Here is a 10,128-nt window from a genome sequence, read left to right as displayed (position 1 = left end):
ACCCTTTCATAAAGAAAGTATGAATACTCTATTTTCATCGGTTAGTCATGCTTAATAAACTAAATGCACATTCGTGATTGCTATTTGTTGATAAAGTTGATGATACATAATATATAAATGTACAATTATAAATCTCATATTAACAAATATATTTGGTATTTCAAGCCATGTATCTGTTTTAATAAATACCGGTTTAAACTCTTGCGTCACCCGTTTTCAACCCAGTTGGCAATGTGTAATATGTTGTGTATGTAAAATGAACATAAAATTCAGAAAGCGCAATAATAAACGTATACGTTTCTCGTAAAAATATGTATGTAAAATCATTCTCGAAATAAAAATTCGATCATACACCGTAGTTACACATACTCTGAATGTTAGGTTCACATACAGTCAACCCACTCTTGTGCAAACTAGTAAACTAGTACATGAACAAAAACATTATAGATACGTTCGATCCAACCGTAAAAAAGAATTAAACATTTCATGATGACGTAAATATTGCTTTACTCAAGGTAATATAATAAACCAGTAAATTATATTCGAATGTGCGAATCCAGATTTTGGAAAACTATTTAGTCACCACGTATACACCTCTTTATAAGCAAACGGACTACCTTTAATACAGTTTTTAGAACAGCCAACAACGAACATTCGAGTGAAAATGTTTTAAACTATGTCATGTTTTATTCCGAGGTGCAAGGTATCATACACAAGATTAAAACGGGAACCTCTCAATGCATCGACGGGATAAGTGCCGATTTGTATATAGATTTATGTAATTATTTTGAAAATAAAGCATTTTTTTCAATACCGTGCGCGAACGCGTTATCGTCACGGTACATATAACAGGGAAAAATGGAGTATTGCATCTCAAAAGATGCATCTCAAAAGGGATTCCTCAGATTGATAGTATGGGTTGATTCTTTTAAAAATGTAAATAGGTATACATTAAAATTGACGAATCGCGGATCAATTGTTGCTTTGGATATTGTACAGTATATGATATATTTAAGTGGGAGCTTATTGAAGAAAGGGTGTTAAGCTGTGTAAGTACATGTAATCTCAAGTGTGCCTATATATCTCAAAATACCACGAAAGTACCTTACCAAGTAAAGGGACGTAACCAGCAATATATAATATTGCTTATTTATGGAATTGTTGTCACTCTGTCTGATTAATAGAATGAATAGCACCTTTTCAAATGGCAAGCTATTTCCAATAGCAATCGTACTTATTATGACAACGATGTAGCGAATAGTCCACATGCAGACGGGTTACCACACTCTCGATTACGTGGAATGCATGCTTCCTGGAGCCTTATTCACCAATGTACGTAAGTCTCAAATCTTAGACTCAGCTCAAGTTTCTGACTCAGACTCAATTCAGGCTAACAAAACGTAATTCACGAAACATAAAACGGTAAGTTTTAGACTCAGACTCAGTAATGTAAGTCTCAAATGCTAAGTCTACAATGTTTAGACTTACGTAATACAATCGCGACGTAACGTTATACGCACGTAAACAATTAAAATGGCCGCCGCACGAGGCCAATTGCGTTTTAATAATTATTTGAGAGTTGAAAGTGTTTATCGACCGAACGAATCCCTTGGAAATATTTCAGGACTTTGAATTATATAAACGGTTTCGTTTTACAAGACCGGATTTCTTTTTATGTGTAATCTGTGTAATGAAGAGCTGATCCGGAGTACAATGCGTAGCCTGCCAGTTCCGGTCGCCCTGGCAGTATGTACCTACCTGAGGTACGTGGCCAGCGGCGGCCTGCAGCTCACATTCGGTGATAGTACTGTCCTGTCACAGGCAACGGATAGCCATGTCTGTGCACAGGTCAGCGACATTCTGGCAGCGAAAGTCCCGGAATTCGTAAAATTTCCAGCTTTTGAAGACACCGCCCTCGCAAAACATAAACTTGGTGCCATCGCTGGTACGTGAGTGCAAATGAGATGTATGCTTTTGCTGTTCTAATTTATTATAGACAACTGTAAAATTCATAATTATCCGCGTTTGTTTGTTGTCATAGTGTAAATAATCTCCAAACTTAATGTACGTGAACATGCACTAATTTTATAGATAATACGTGTTGTTTAAATGTAATAGTAATAACAATTTTTAAAATATCACTAACTATCATAATGAATTTATTTCTTATTAGAAATAACTATTTTAAATCGTAAACAAGATAATAAACTTGACATACATTTTATTTCCATTACTATAACCGATCTATTTATAGATGTCCCAATTATTACAATATTTGCATATACTTTAAGCAAATTGCCATGACGCAGTTGGTAGCGCATTGGTTCTAGAAAATAAATTTTGCATTCTAGTCAGTGGTTCGAAATCACAAATAAGTCAATTTTTTTTAAACATTGTAAATATAAAGAATACCGATTATTTGGATTATTGCTTCTAGCTCTTTAATGTAATGGGAAGTCATTAATTATTATGCCCCCCTTCGAAGAAGAGGGGGTATATTGTTTTGCACATGTATGTCGGTCGGTCGGTCCGTCCACCAGATGGTTTCCGGATGATAACTCAAGAACGCTTAGGCCTAGTATTATGAAACTTCATAGGTACATTGTTCATGACTGGCAGATGACTCTCCTATTGATTTTCAGGTCACTAGGTTAAAGGTCACAGTGACTCAAAATAGTAAAATGGTTTCCAGATGATAACTCAAGAATGCTTACGCCTAGTGTAGTGAAACTTCATAGGTACATTGACCATAACTGGCAGATGACCCCTATCGATTTTCAGGTCACTACGTCAAAGGTCAAGGTCACAGTGATAAAAAACGTATTCACACAATGGCTGCCACTACAACTGACAGCCCATATGGGGGGCATGAATGTTTTACAAACAACCCTTGTTTATAATGTAATTGGATACTTATGAATGCTACACAATTTAATTTAAAAACAAGGCACTATAAATAATTTATCTTCGGTTATTATACACCCCGTTTATAAGTAAAAGGGGTAAACTGGAATCCATGTGAACCTCTGTCCGTCTGTCTGTCTATGAATTAATTGAATTGCCATACATTGTATAAAATATATTTGTGAGGCAAATGCTGTATAATATGCATTTATTGACAGAATGTGCATGGTTTCAATGTGCTGTATTATAAAAATAATAACAACAATCGACAGCTGTAAACATATTTTATTTTCACGTGACCTTATTAGTTGCATTTTCAATAATGATGATATTAAATCAATTGATAATCAATTTAAAACATGTCAGCATATTACATAACTTCTAACTGACTTTAGGTAAAACTTTCATTCGATATAACAGACATACAGTCACAAATCACATTACATTTAAACTAAAACCCATGTATTTATTAAAATTTAAATTTCCCCCAAACTATCTTAATTTTAAATAGGGATGGCATCGAATACCAATATCGGTAATCGAATGTTCGCAAATTCATTCAATCGAATATTCAAATATTCGCATAAAACGGCTGGATTGAGTTTTCCTTGTTATGTGTTAATTTCCATTGGTTTGTAAGTGATATCTGTTTGCTAAATACGAGGCTGTTTATTAACGTTGCTATCGAATAATTGTATCGCTGTCGACTAATACTATGACCGATACTGTGATCGGGCACAAATAGAATGAAAAACATCGTGTCATAGAATTTTATTTTTTAATGATTCCACAGATTTGTAGCAGACCGCGCATATGTAAAACTAAGTTCACACATTACAAGTTGCGGTCTTCTTATCCACAGACCGTGTAAAGTATTCCATACTGCAGAAAGGGCTGGTGGCATTTTCAGATTTGAATAATGATTCCTTGATGATTGTTTAATTTATATCATATGTTACTTTTGAGTAATTCACACATTCAAATGTCTGTTCAGACTGTGATCACAATTATTATTCGCCAGTTAATTGAAGCCCTTAATTGGTACCTAATTGACAAACAACAGTTCGGGCCCTTTCTCATAGTAAGTATATAGCACTGCGCGATTTGAGTAATTCACACATTTTAATGGCTGTACATACTGTGATCACAAAAAATAATTATTATTCGCCAGTCAATTGAAACCGTTAATTGGAACCCCATTGGCAAACAACAGTCGGGTCCTTTCTTAGAGCGTGTATATTGCATTGCGCAATCAACACTGATACGGGCCGCGTTATCAGTTTGAACGAAGAACGTCTCGTCAAACATGTTACTCCCAGGTGATTTCGGTTGCTTTTTAGTAAGCGGTTTGCAGGTCATTAAATATTGGTGAAATTACGTTTGGAAAAAAATGCGAATATGCGAATATCATTTTTATTATTCGAATGCTGACCATTCAATCGAACATTCGAATAATTTTGCCATCCCTAATTTTAAATGATTAACTTTCAGGTTTCCCACGACTTTGGGATGTATTGATTGCACACACGTTCACATAAAAAAGCCTAATGATCACGCTGAAGACTTCATAGAGCGAAAAGGTATACACACAATCAATTAACAGGTATGGCTTAACAAATAATTTTGTGCAATGCTGAAACTTGATTTAATTGTTTTTATATGATACACGTTCATTGTTAACAAAAATAATTTATAAAACAACTACATGTTAATTTTAGCCGGTTGTCATTCGTAAACTAAGAAACATGTCATCAGTTGTATATCAACTTAAATAGAAAAAAATAATAACATATTTATTATTTAGTTAATTTATATAATGTGTTGAAACAATGTTCTGCACGTTTCATATTCACAGGCTGTCTGTGATGCACACTACAAAATAACAAGTTTCAATGCCAACTGGCCAGGGCGGACACATGATGCCAGAATTTGGAGAAACGTCGAAATAAAAGATCAGTTTGAAAATGGTAGGTTTTCTAACATTCCACAAATACTAGTGAACACAATTTGTATTTTACAATTTATAAAAATTGTATGTGCATCAATGTATTTAAGCATATATTCTGCCATTGCTCATGGATAGACGAGCGGAAATAATTTTTACATTAACTTTATGATCAATAAATACATTTAAATATTCAAATCAAATTCACTCCAATAAAATATATGATCTTTGTTTAATAAATTTCTTAAAGGTCAACACGCTGGAATAGTGATTTGCGACAGTGGATATGGCTTCTCAATGAATCTTATGATCCCATATATGCGACCAGACAATGCAGCACAGGAACGGTTTAATCGTTCACTTTGTGGATGCTGAAAAAAGGCTTAAAAGTGTAATTTTGATAAATGGACGTATTCTCATGTTATGACATTCAAATGTATATATCAATGCATATCGAATAATCTATACATTAGCACTTAATTTTGGCATATATAATGCTAGTTATATTTCAAAGTATGCATGACATTTTTGCATTCCAAATAGTAACATATTAGTTATACAGTGCTTGCTCTCTCAGATGCATTGATATTGTCATTCCAGTTTTTAGAACTGGTATTCAATAAATGCAAATTTCATACTTTAAAGTGTCTTGTTAATAACTGTTATATGAGCCAATCTATGCCTTTGAAAAAAATAAGAATAAACATTCTGTGATTTTTGCAGTGCATTTACCTCCAATTAGAGCTACCATAATATTAAGTTTCAAATTGACAACCTTTTTAGTGGTTAGGATCTGCTACTAACAAATTGAAATACATATGTAAACATATCCAAAACTTACATTCTGTTTGCTTCATGCCTCTACTTGACAGTACATGTGGAATCTGAAAAAACAACAAAAAATTATATTGTCACTTTAGAAATCAAAAATAAATTAAATCAAGTGATGTTTTCAATGCAATAAAATGATCAACTAATGTTAATATACTATATTTAAGTTAATTTATAATAATCCCAGCGTTAATTTTCAAACAAAATGTTTCATGTAAATTTATTGCATGTTTTTTCCTTTGTTTTGTTTTATATAAGGGTAAATCTCTTTTATTTTGTATACTGTGTTCAATATGATATATACCTATGGTTTGCATGTTCACTGTGATGTTAACATATGGTTTGCATATACATGTATATGATAATCTATTTATTTACCATTGTGTTCTTCACTGCTGGCTGTTGTGGCACTCTCACTTCTTTGTTATGCATATGAAGAAGCTGCAAAAACAAAAAAAGCAACAATTTATTCAAACAGATAGCTTTGTAAAACACTTATGCACATGCACCTATGCTCATCAATACTATTTAACACATTTTAATTATGCCAAGTTTTTATGAATCTGTAACAACAGTTAATTCAAAGTTTATTTAAAATGGAAAAATTAGTGATGTTATCAGGGCTTCCCCTGGCTCAAGTCAACAATTTCTTTAGCCAAATTCGCCTTTCTATGGCAAAATTCTTTTATGTTTTGCTACTTTATTAGTTTTTATGAAGAAAAAGTTGTAGCCAGATAGAATTTTCTTGAGCCAAATAGGTTAATTTGTAGCCATTGGCTAATTTGGCGAATGGCAGATTTAGCCCTGTGTTATCATTTGTCGATGAATATACCATTTATTGTAGCATTGTGTGTTATTTGCTGTTTATAAATAAGAACAAGAGGAATGTTTGTATTTAATCGCTGTTGTTGTGTTTTAAACTTGATTTAAAGTAACAACAATTTATAATTCAAACAATTTTATTTAAGTTTGTGTATATTTTTTTTTAATGCACACATTTATATGCAATACATGTTATGTATATTTATTGTTAGGTATATGGTGATTTGTTAATGTACCTTTCTGTTTCTGATTGCTCGTCGTTGTTTTTGCACAAATCGACATCTGTGATGCAACAACTAAAAAAACATATATATGATCAATAAAACAATGTAATCATTTGATAATTATGTTCATTTGTGTTGTTACTTTATGTGTGGCATTTAATGACAATGTATTTTGTTGCAAAAACGTGGATTAATTATTTCAAAGCGTCTTTTACTGTTCAGTGAACACGTAACATAATACGGACTTCATATCGCAAACTCAGAAGATATAATATGCTGCATACATGTAATAAATGATAAATTATGATAGCCAAAGATACATCATTTCAATACAGTCATACACACAGTTATTGTAATACTAGTATATATAATATAAAAAATCTACTTGTTAAAGGCTTTGGAAATAAAATAAAAATAATAATTTTATATTAACAGACACAAAGACCTTCCTGTCCTTGTGACCCCTAATGCACAGTCGCAAATTTTAATATTAAATAAAAATGGTATGTAATGTGTATGTGTGTATCGTAAATTTAAAAGAAGTATTTTATGTTTATGTTATTGCATTTTATGTTTACGGTATTACCACCATGGCTGTTTATTAGTTAAATATAAACGACACATGGGGTAATAGTTATCGATATAAACGTGTAGTAAATGTTAAGTTCAATTAGAAATGTGAAGATGGTTTATGGATACGAATAAAAAAATGGTTACGAATCTAACAGGGTACGAAATGAAAACTAAACAATACCTTCAAAAATGGTACAGTTATCCGTAATAGCACAGATTTTCCATTGTAATACTTCAATTACAATTCACGTGTGCATATTTTTGACACAGAGGACGTGCAACTGTACTATAAATCATAACATTTGAAACTAAAACAGATTCCCAAATCGCATCCAAAAACCGAAAGTAGCTATAATTTGTTGAGTGGTTATGCCCCTTATTTACATTGTTAGTAAAAAATGACATCGGTAGCAAATCCAATCGTATGCTATTAAATCAAATATTAAAAATATAAGGCAGATACTAAAATAACATACAACTTACAGTGATATTCTGCTCGCCACCTCGTCCCATTTTTTTCTTCGAATAACGGAAATTTGTTCGGCTCCGATTTCCTTGTATTCGCCGAAAAAAAAAGAGGCTCCAGTGGTCCCGAACAAGCGCGTTCAAAACAATCTCTGCTGGCTCGGTCCAATCTGGAGCCTTCTGACGCTTCATTTCGCTTTTTTCAACTGACAGACACTCCATCGTAAAAGTTGTATCAGAAATGTCTTCTGAAATTTATGACACTATTTGGCGCGTTTTCTATACTAGAAAGTTCGCTTAGTCTTGACGTCATGAAAAAAAACGATCTTATTGAAGTCTATTTCCAAACGCGTTCGTTAATACGAATCCTGAGTCTGTCTTTTGTAAGTCTGAGTCAAAGTCTGAGTTTGAGTTTAAGTTTGAGTTTATTAATGGTGAATACGGCTCCTGTTTAAAATATAGGAACACCTAAAAATCATAAGAAAACGGAAACACATAAATTTTAGAAAAGGCTGTGCTCAACGTTCTTACAAATGTTTATAAAAGGTCGAAGCTGTAAATTTGTATCCATGTTCAATATTTTTCTTTTCTGCTTTACTATTTGTTTCAAATTCATTACATACAAGCTTACTAAGAGCCCATCATGTCAATTAATAAAATCGGTACATTGAGTTAGTATGGTTTACGGGAAGAATGTAACAAATATGTCTAGTTGGTGAAGCATTAAGTCATGCTTCAATCTTTAATTTCGAAATTTCGATTTTAAACATATAACTAAATAAATAACGATGGTGTTCAAAACGAAATTTGTTATGTTTTCTTAGTGTTATGATTTTGTTTAAAATATACGACATTGGTTGAGTGTTAGAGAAATCCGCTTCATGTTGACAATACACACATGTTAGTGCTACAAAATATAAAGAGATTTCTTGCGTTCACTAGCGATTTCAACATGTAGTATCTTGTCACTACATTTTATTAATGATCTGTTACTAATATATGTTATTTTATTTTTTCTAAATTATGTTTCATTTACTAATTAGCACTCTCTTATCCCGCTGACGTGTATATGTATAGTTTTTTTTCAAATATCTGCAAAACTTTTCTATAAATTATCATACACATACGTTTATACACAAATCCTGTACAAATAGATTTCGCGTCTTTGATCGGAATTTGATGCTTTCCATCTAACATGACACGTTAAAGCCGATGACAAAGATTAAAAAGTTTTTCACAAACGGACAAAATTATTTGCGAGAATATTCATGGTATTTAGCGGTACCTGATAATCTCAATTTAAAAAAAAAGGTTATCGAATTTTTTTCACTCTATGGTCTAGTGTATGCATGTTTACTACTAGTTTTGATATTAACCTATTGCGATATTTGGAACACATGTCTAATGACAATATATGCAACTTCAGCCACAGCGTTATTGATACCGAGGGCTTGCGGCAAGGTTTCTATCATACAAATACACTGAATCAAAACAAAACCATAAACACTGCTCCGACGCATTAAAAATATTGCAATTGACGAACACTTTTTTTATCGAAATTTTAGTGTTTTAAGATTCTTTTAATTAGTGACAGATATTACACATACATTAATTTAAAGATTTAAAGATTTCATAAATACGTATATTTTAATTCCCGAAAGATTTAAAAAATGGTGATTATTTTAATGATTGGACGAATTGTACATGAAGTTCAATTTAATTTGTTAGACGTTAATTATTACCCACATCATTTCTTTTCTTGATTATTTCTCATAAGGAGAAAAAGAAAGTTTGCACTGATAAATGTATTTCTATAAACACTACTGATCACTGAAATAATAATTGTCGTGCGGAGTATGACCATGCTATTAGATAAAGAACCCTGAATACCATGCAAATCCTAGATGTATCTTGATTTTAAATGTTTTTAGTTATCAATGTATCCCATCGGTTATGCAATCTCCTTTAGACCGCAAACACATTTTACACTACCGACATTTTATTTATGAGTATTATACAGTATATTAAGTATCTCGCTTGAGGCACAAACAATATTGTACAAACTTTACAGATAACTCTTATTTTGTTTTGCTCAATATATGTGCATACTGTGTAACACAACGAAATATATGCTCAAGTTTTGATACGTTGCGTAAATGCTTACGGGCTTGGCGACCAGTTTTTTTTTATACTTTAAATAAACTGAACATCATCATTTGTAAATACAACATGTTACACTTTTTAACCATATTATAAACACGCCTGTCAATGGGCTGTCCCTTCCAGCTGACGTATTCACATATACTTTGAACACAAACAAACATACGACACAAAGATAATTATGTTTATTTGTAACAGTTTTTC

At 32.2% G+C, this 10,128-nt stretch overlaps 1 long non-coding RNA gene across 3 annotated transcripts; it reads right to left on the bottom strand.

The window, feature by feature from the left end:
- Positions 1 to 4,462: 4,462 nt before the first annotated feature.
- Positions 4,463 to 7,658, bottom strand: LOC127832124 (uncharacterized). 3 transcript variants are annotated; one of them, XR_008026702.1, is made up of 5 exons: positions 7,481 to 7,658; positions 6,739 to 6,798; positions 6,059 to 6,121; positions 5,691 to 5,733; positions 4,463 to 5,220 (listed from the first exon to the last, which is right to left on the bottom strand). It is a non-coding gene; the product is annotated as an uncharacterized LOC127832124 (long non-coding RNA). The 3 variants fall into 3 exon arrangements; XR_008026699.1 differs by lacking the exon at positions 6,739 to 6,798; XR_008026701.1 differs by lacking the exon at positions 6,739 to 6,798 and having other exon boundaries at positions 7,496 to 7,658.
- Between the last annotated feature and the right edge of the window lie 2,470 nt (positions 7,659 to 10,128).

This window comes from Dreissena polymorpha, chromosome 5 (genome assembly GCF_020536995.1).
Source record: "Dreissena polymorpha isolate Duluth1 chromosome 5, UMN_Dpol_1.0, whole genome shotgun sequence".
Taxonomy (NCBI): domain Eukaryota; kingdom Metazoa; phylum Mollusca; class Bivalvia; order Myida; family Dreissenidae; genus Dreissena; species Dreissena polymorpha.
The sequence above is the reverse complement of the archived record's forward strand: the minus strand, read 5'-3'. Positions and strand labels throughout refer to the sequence as shown.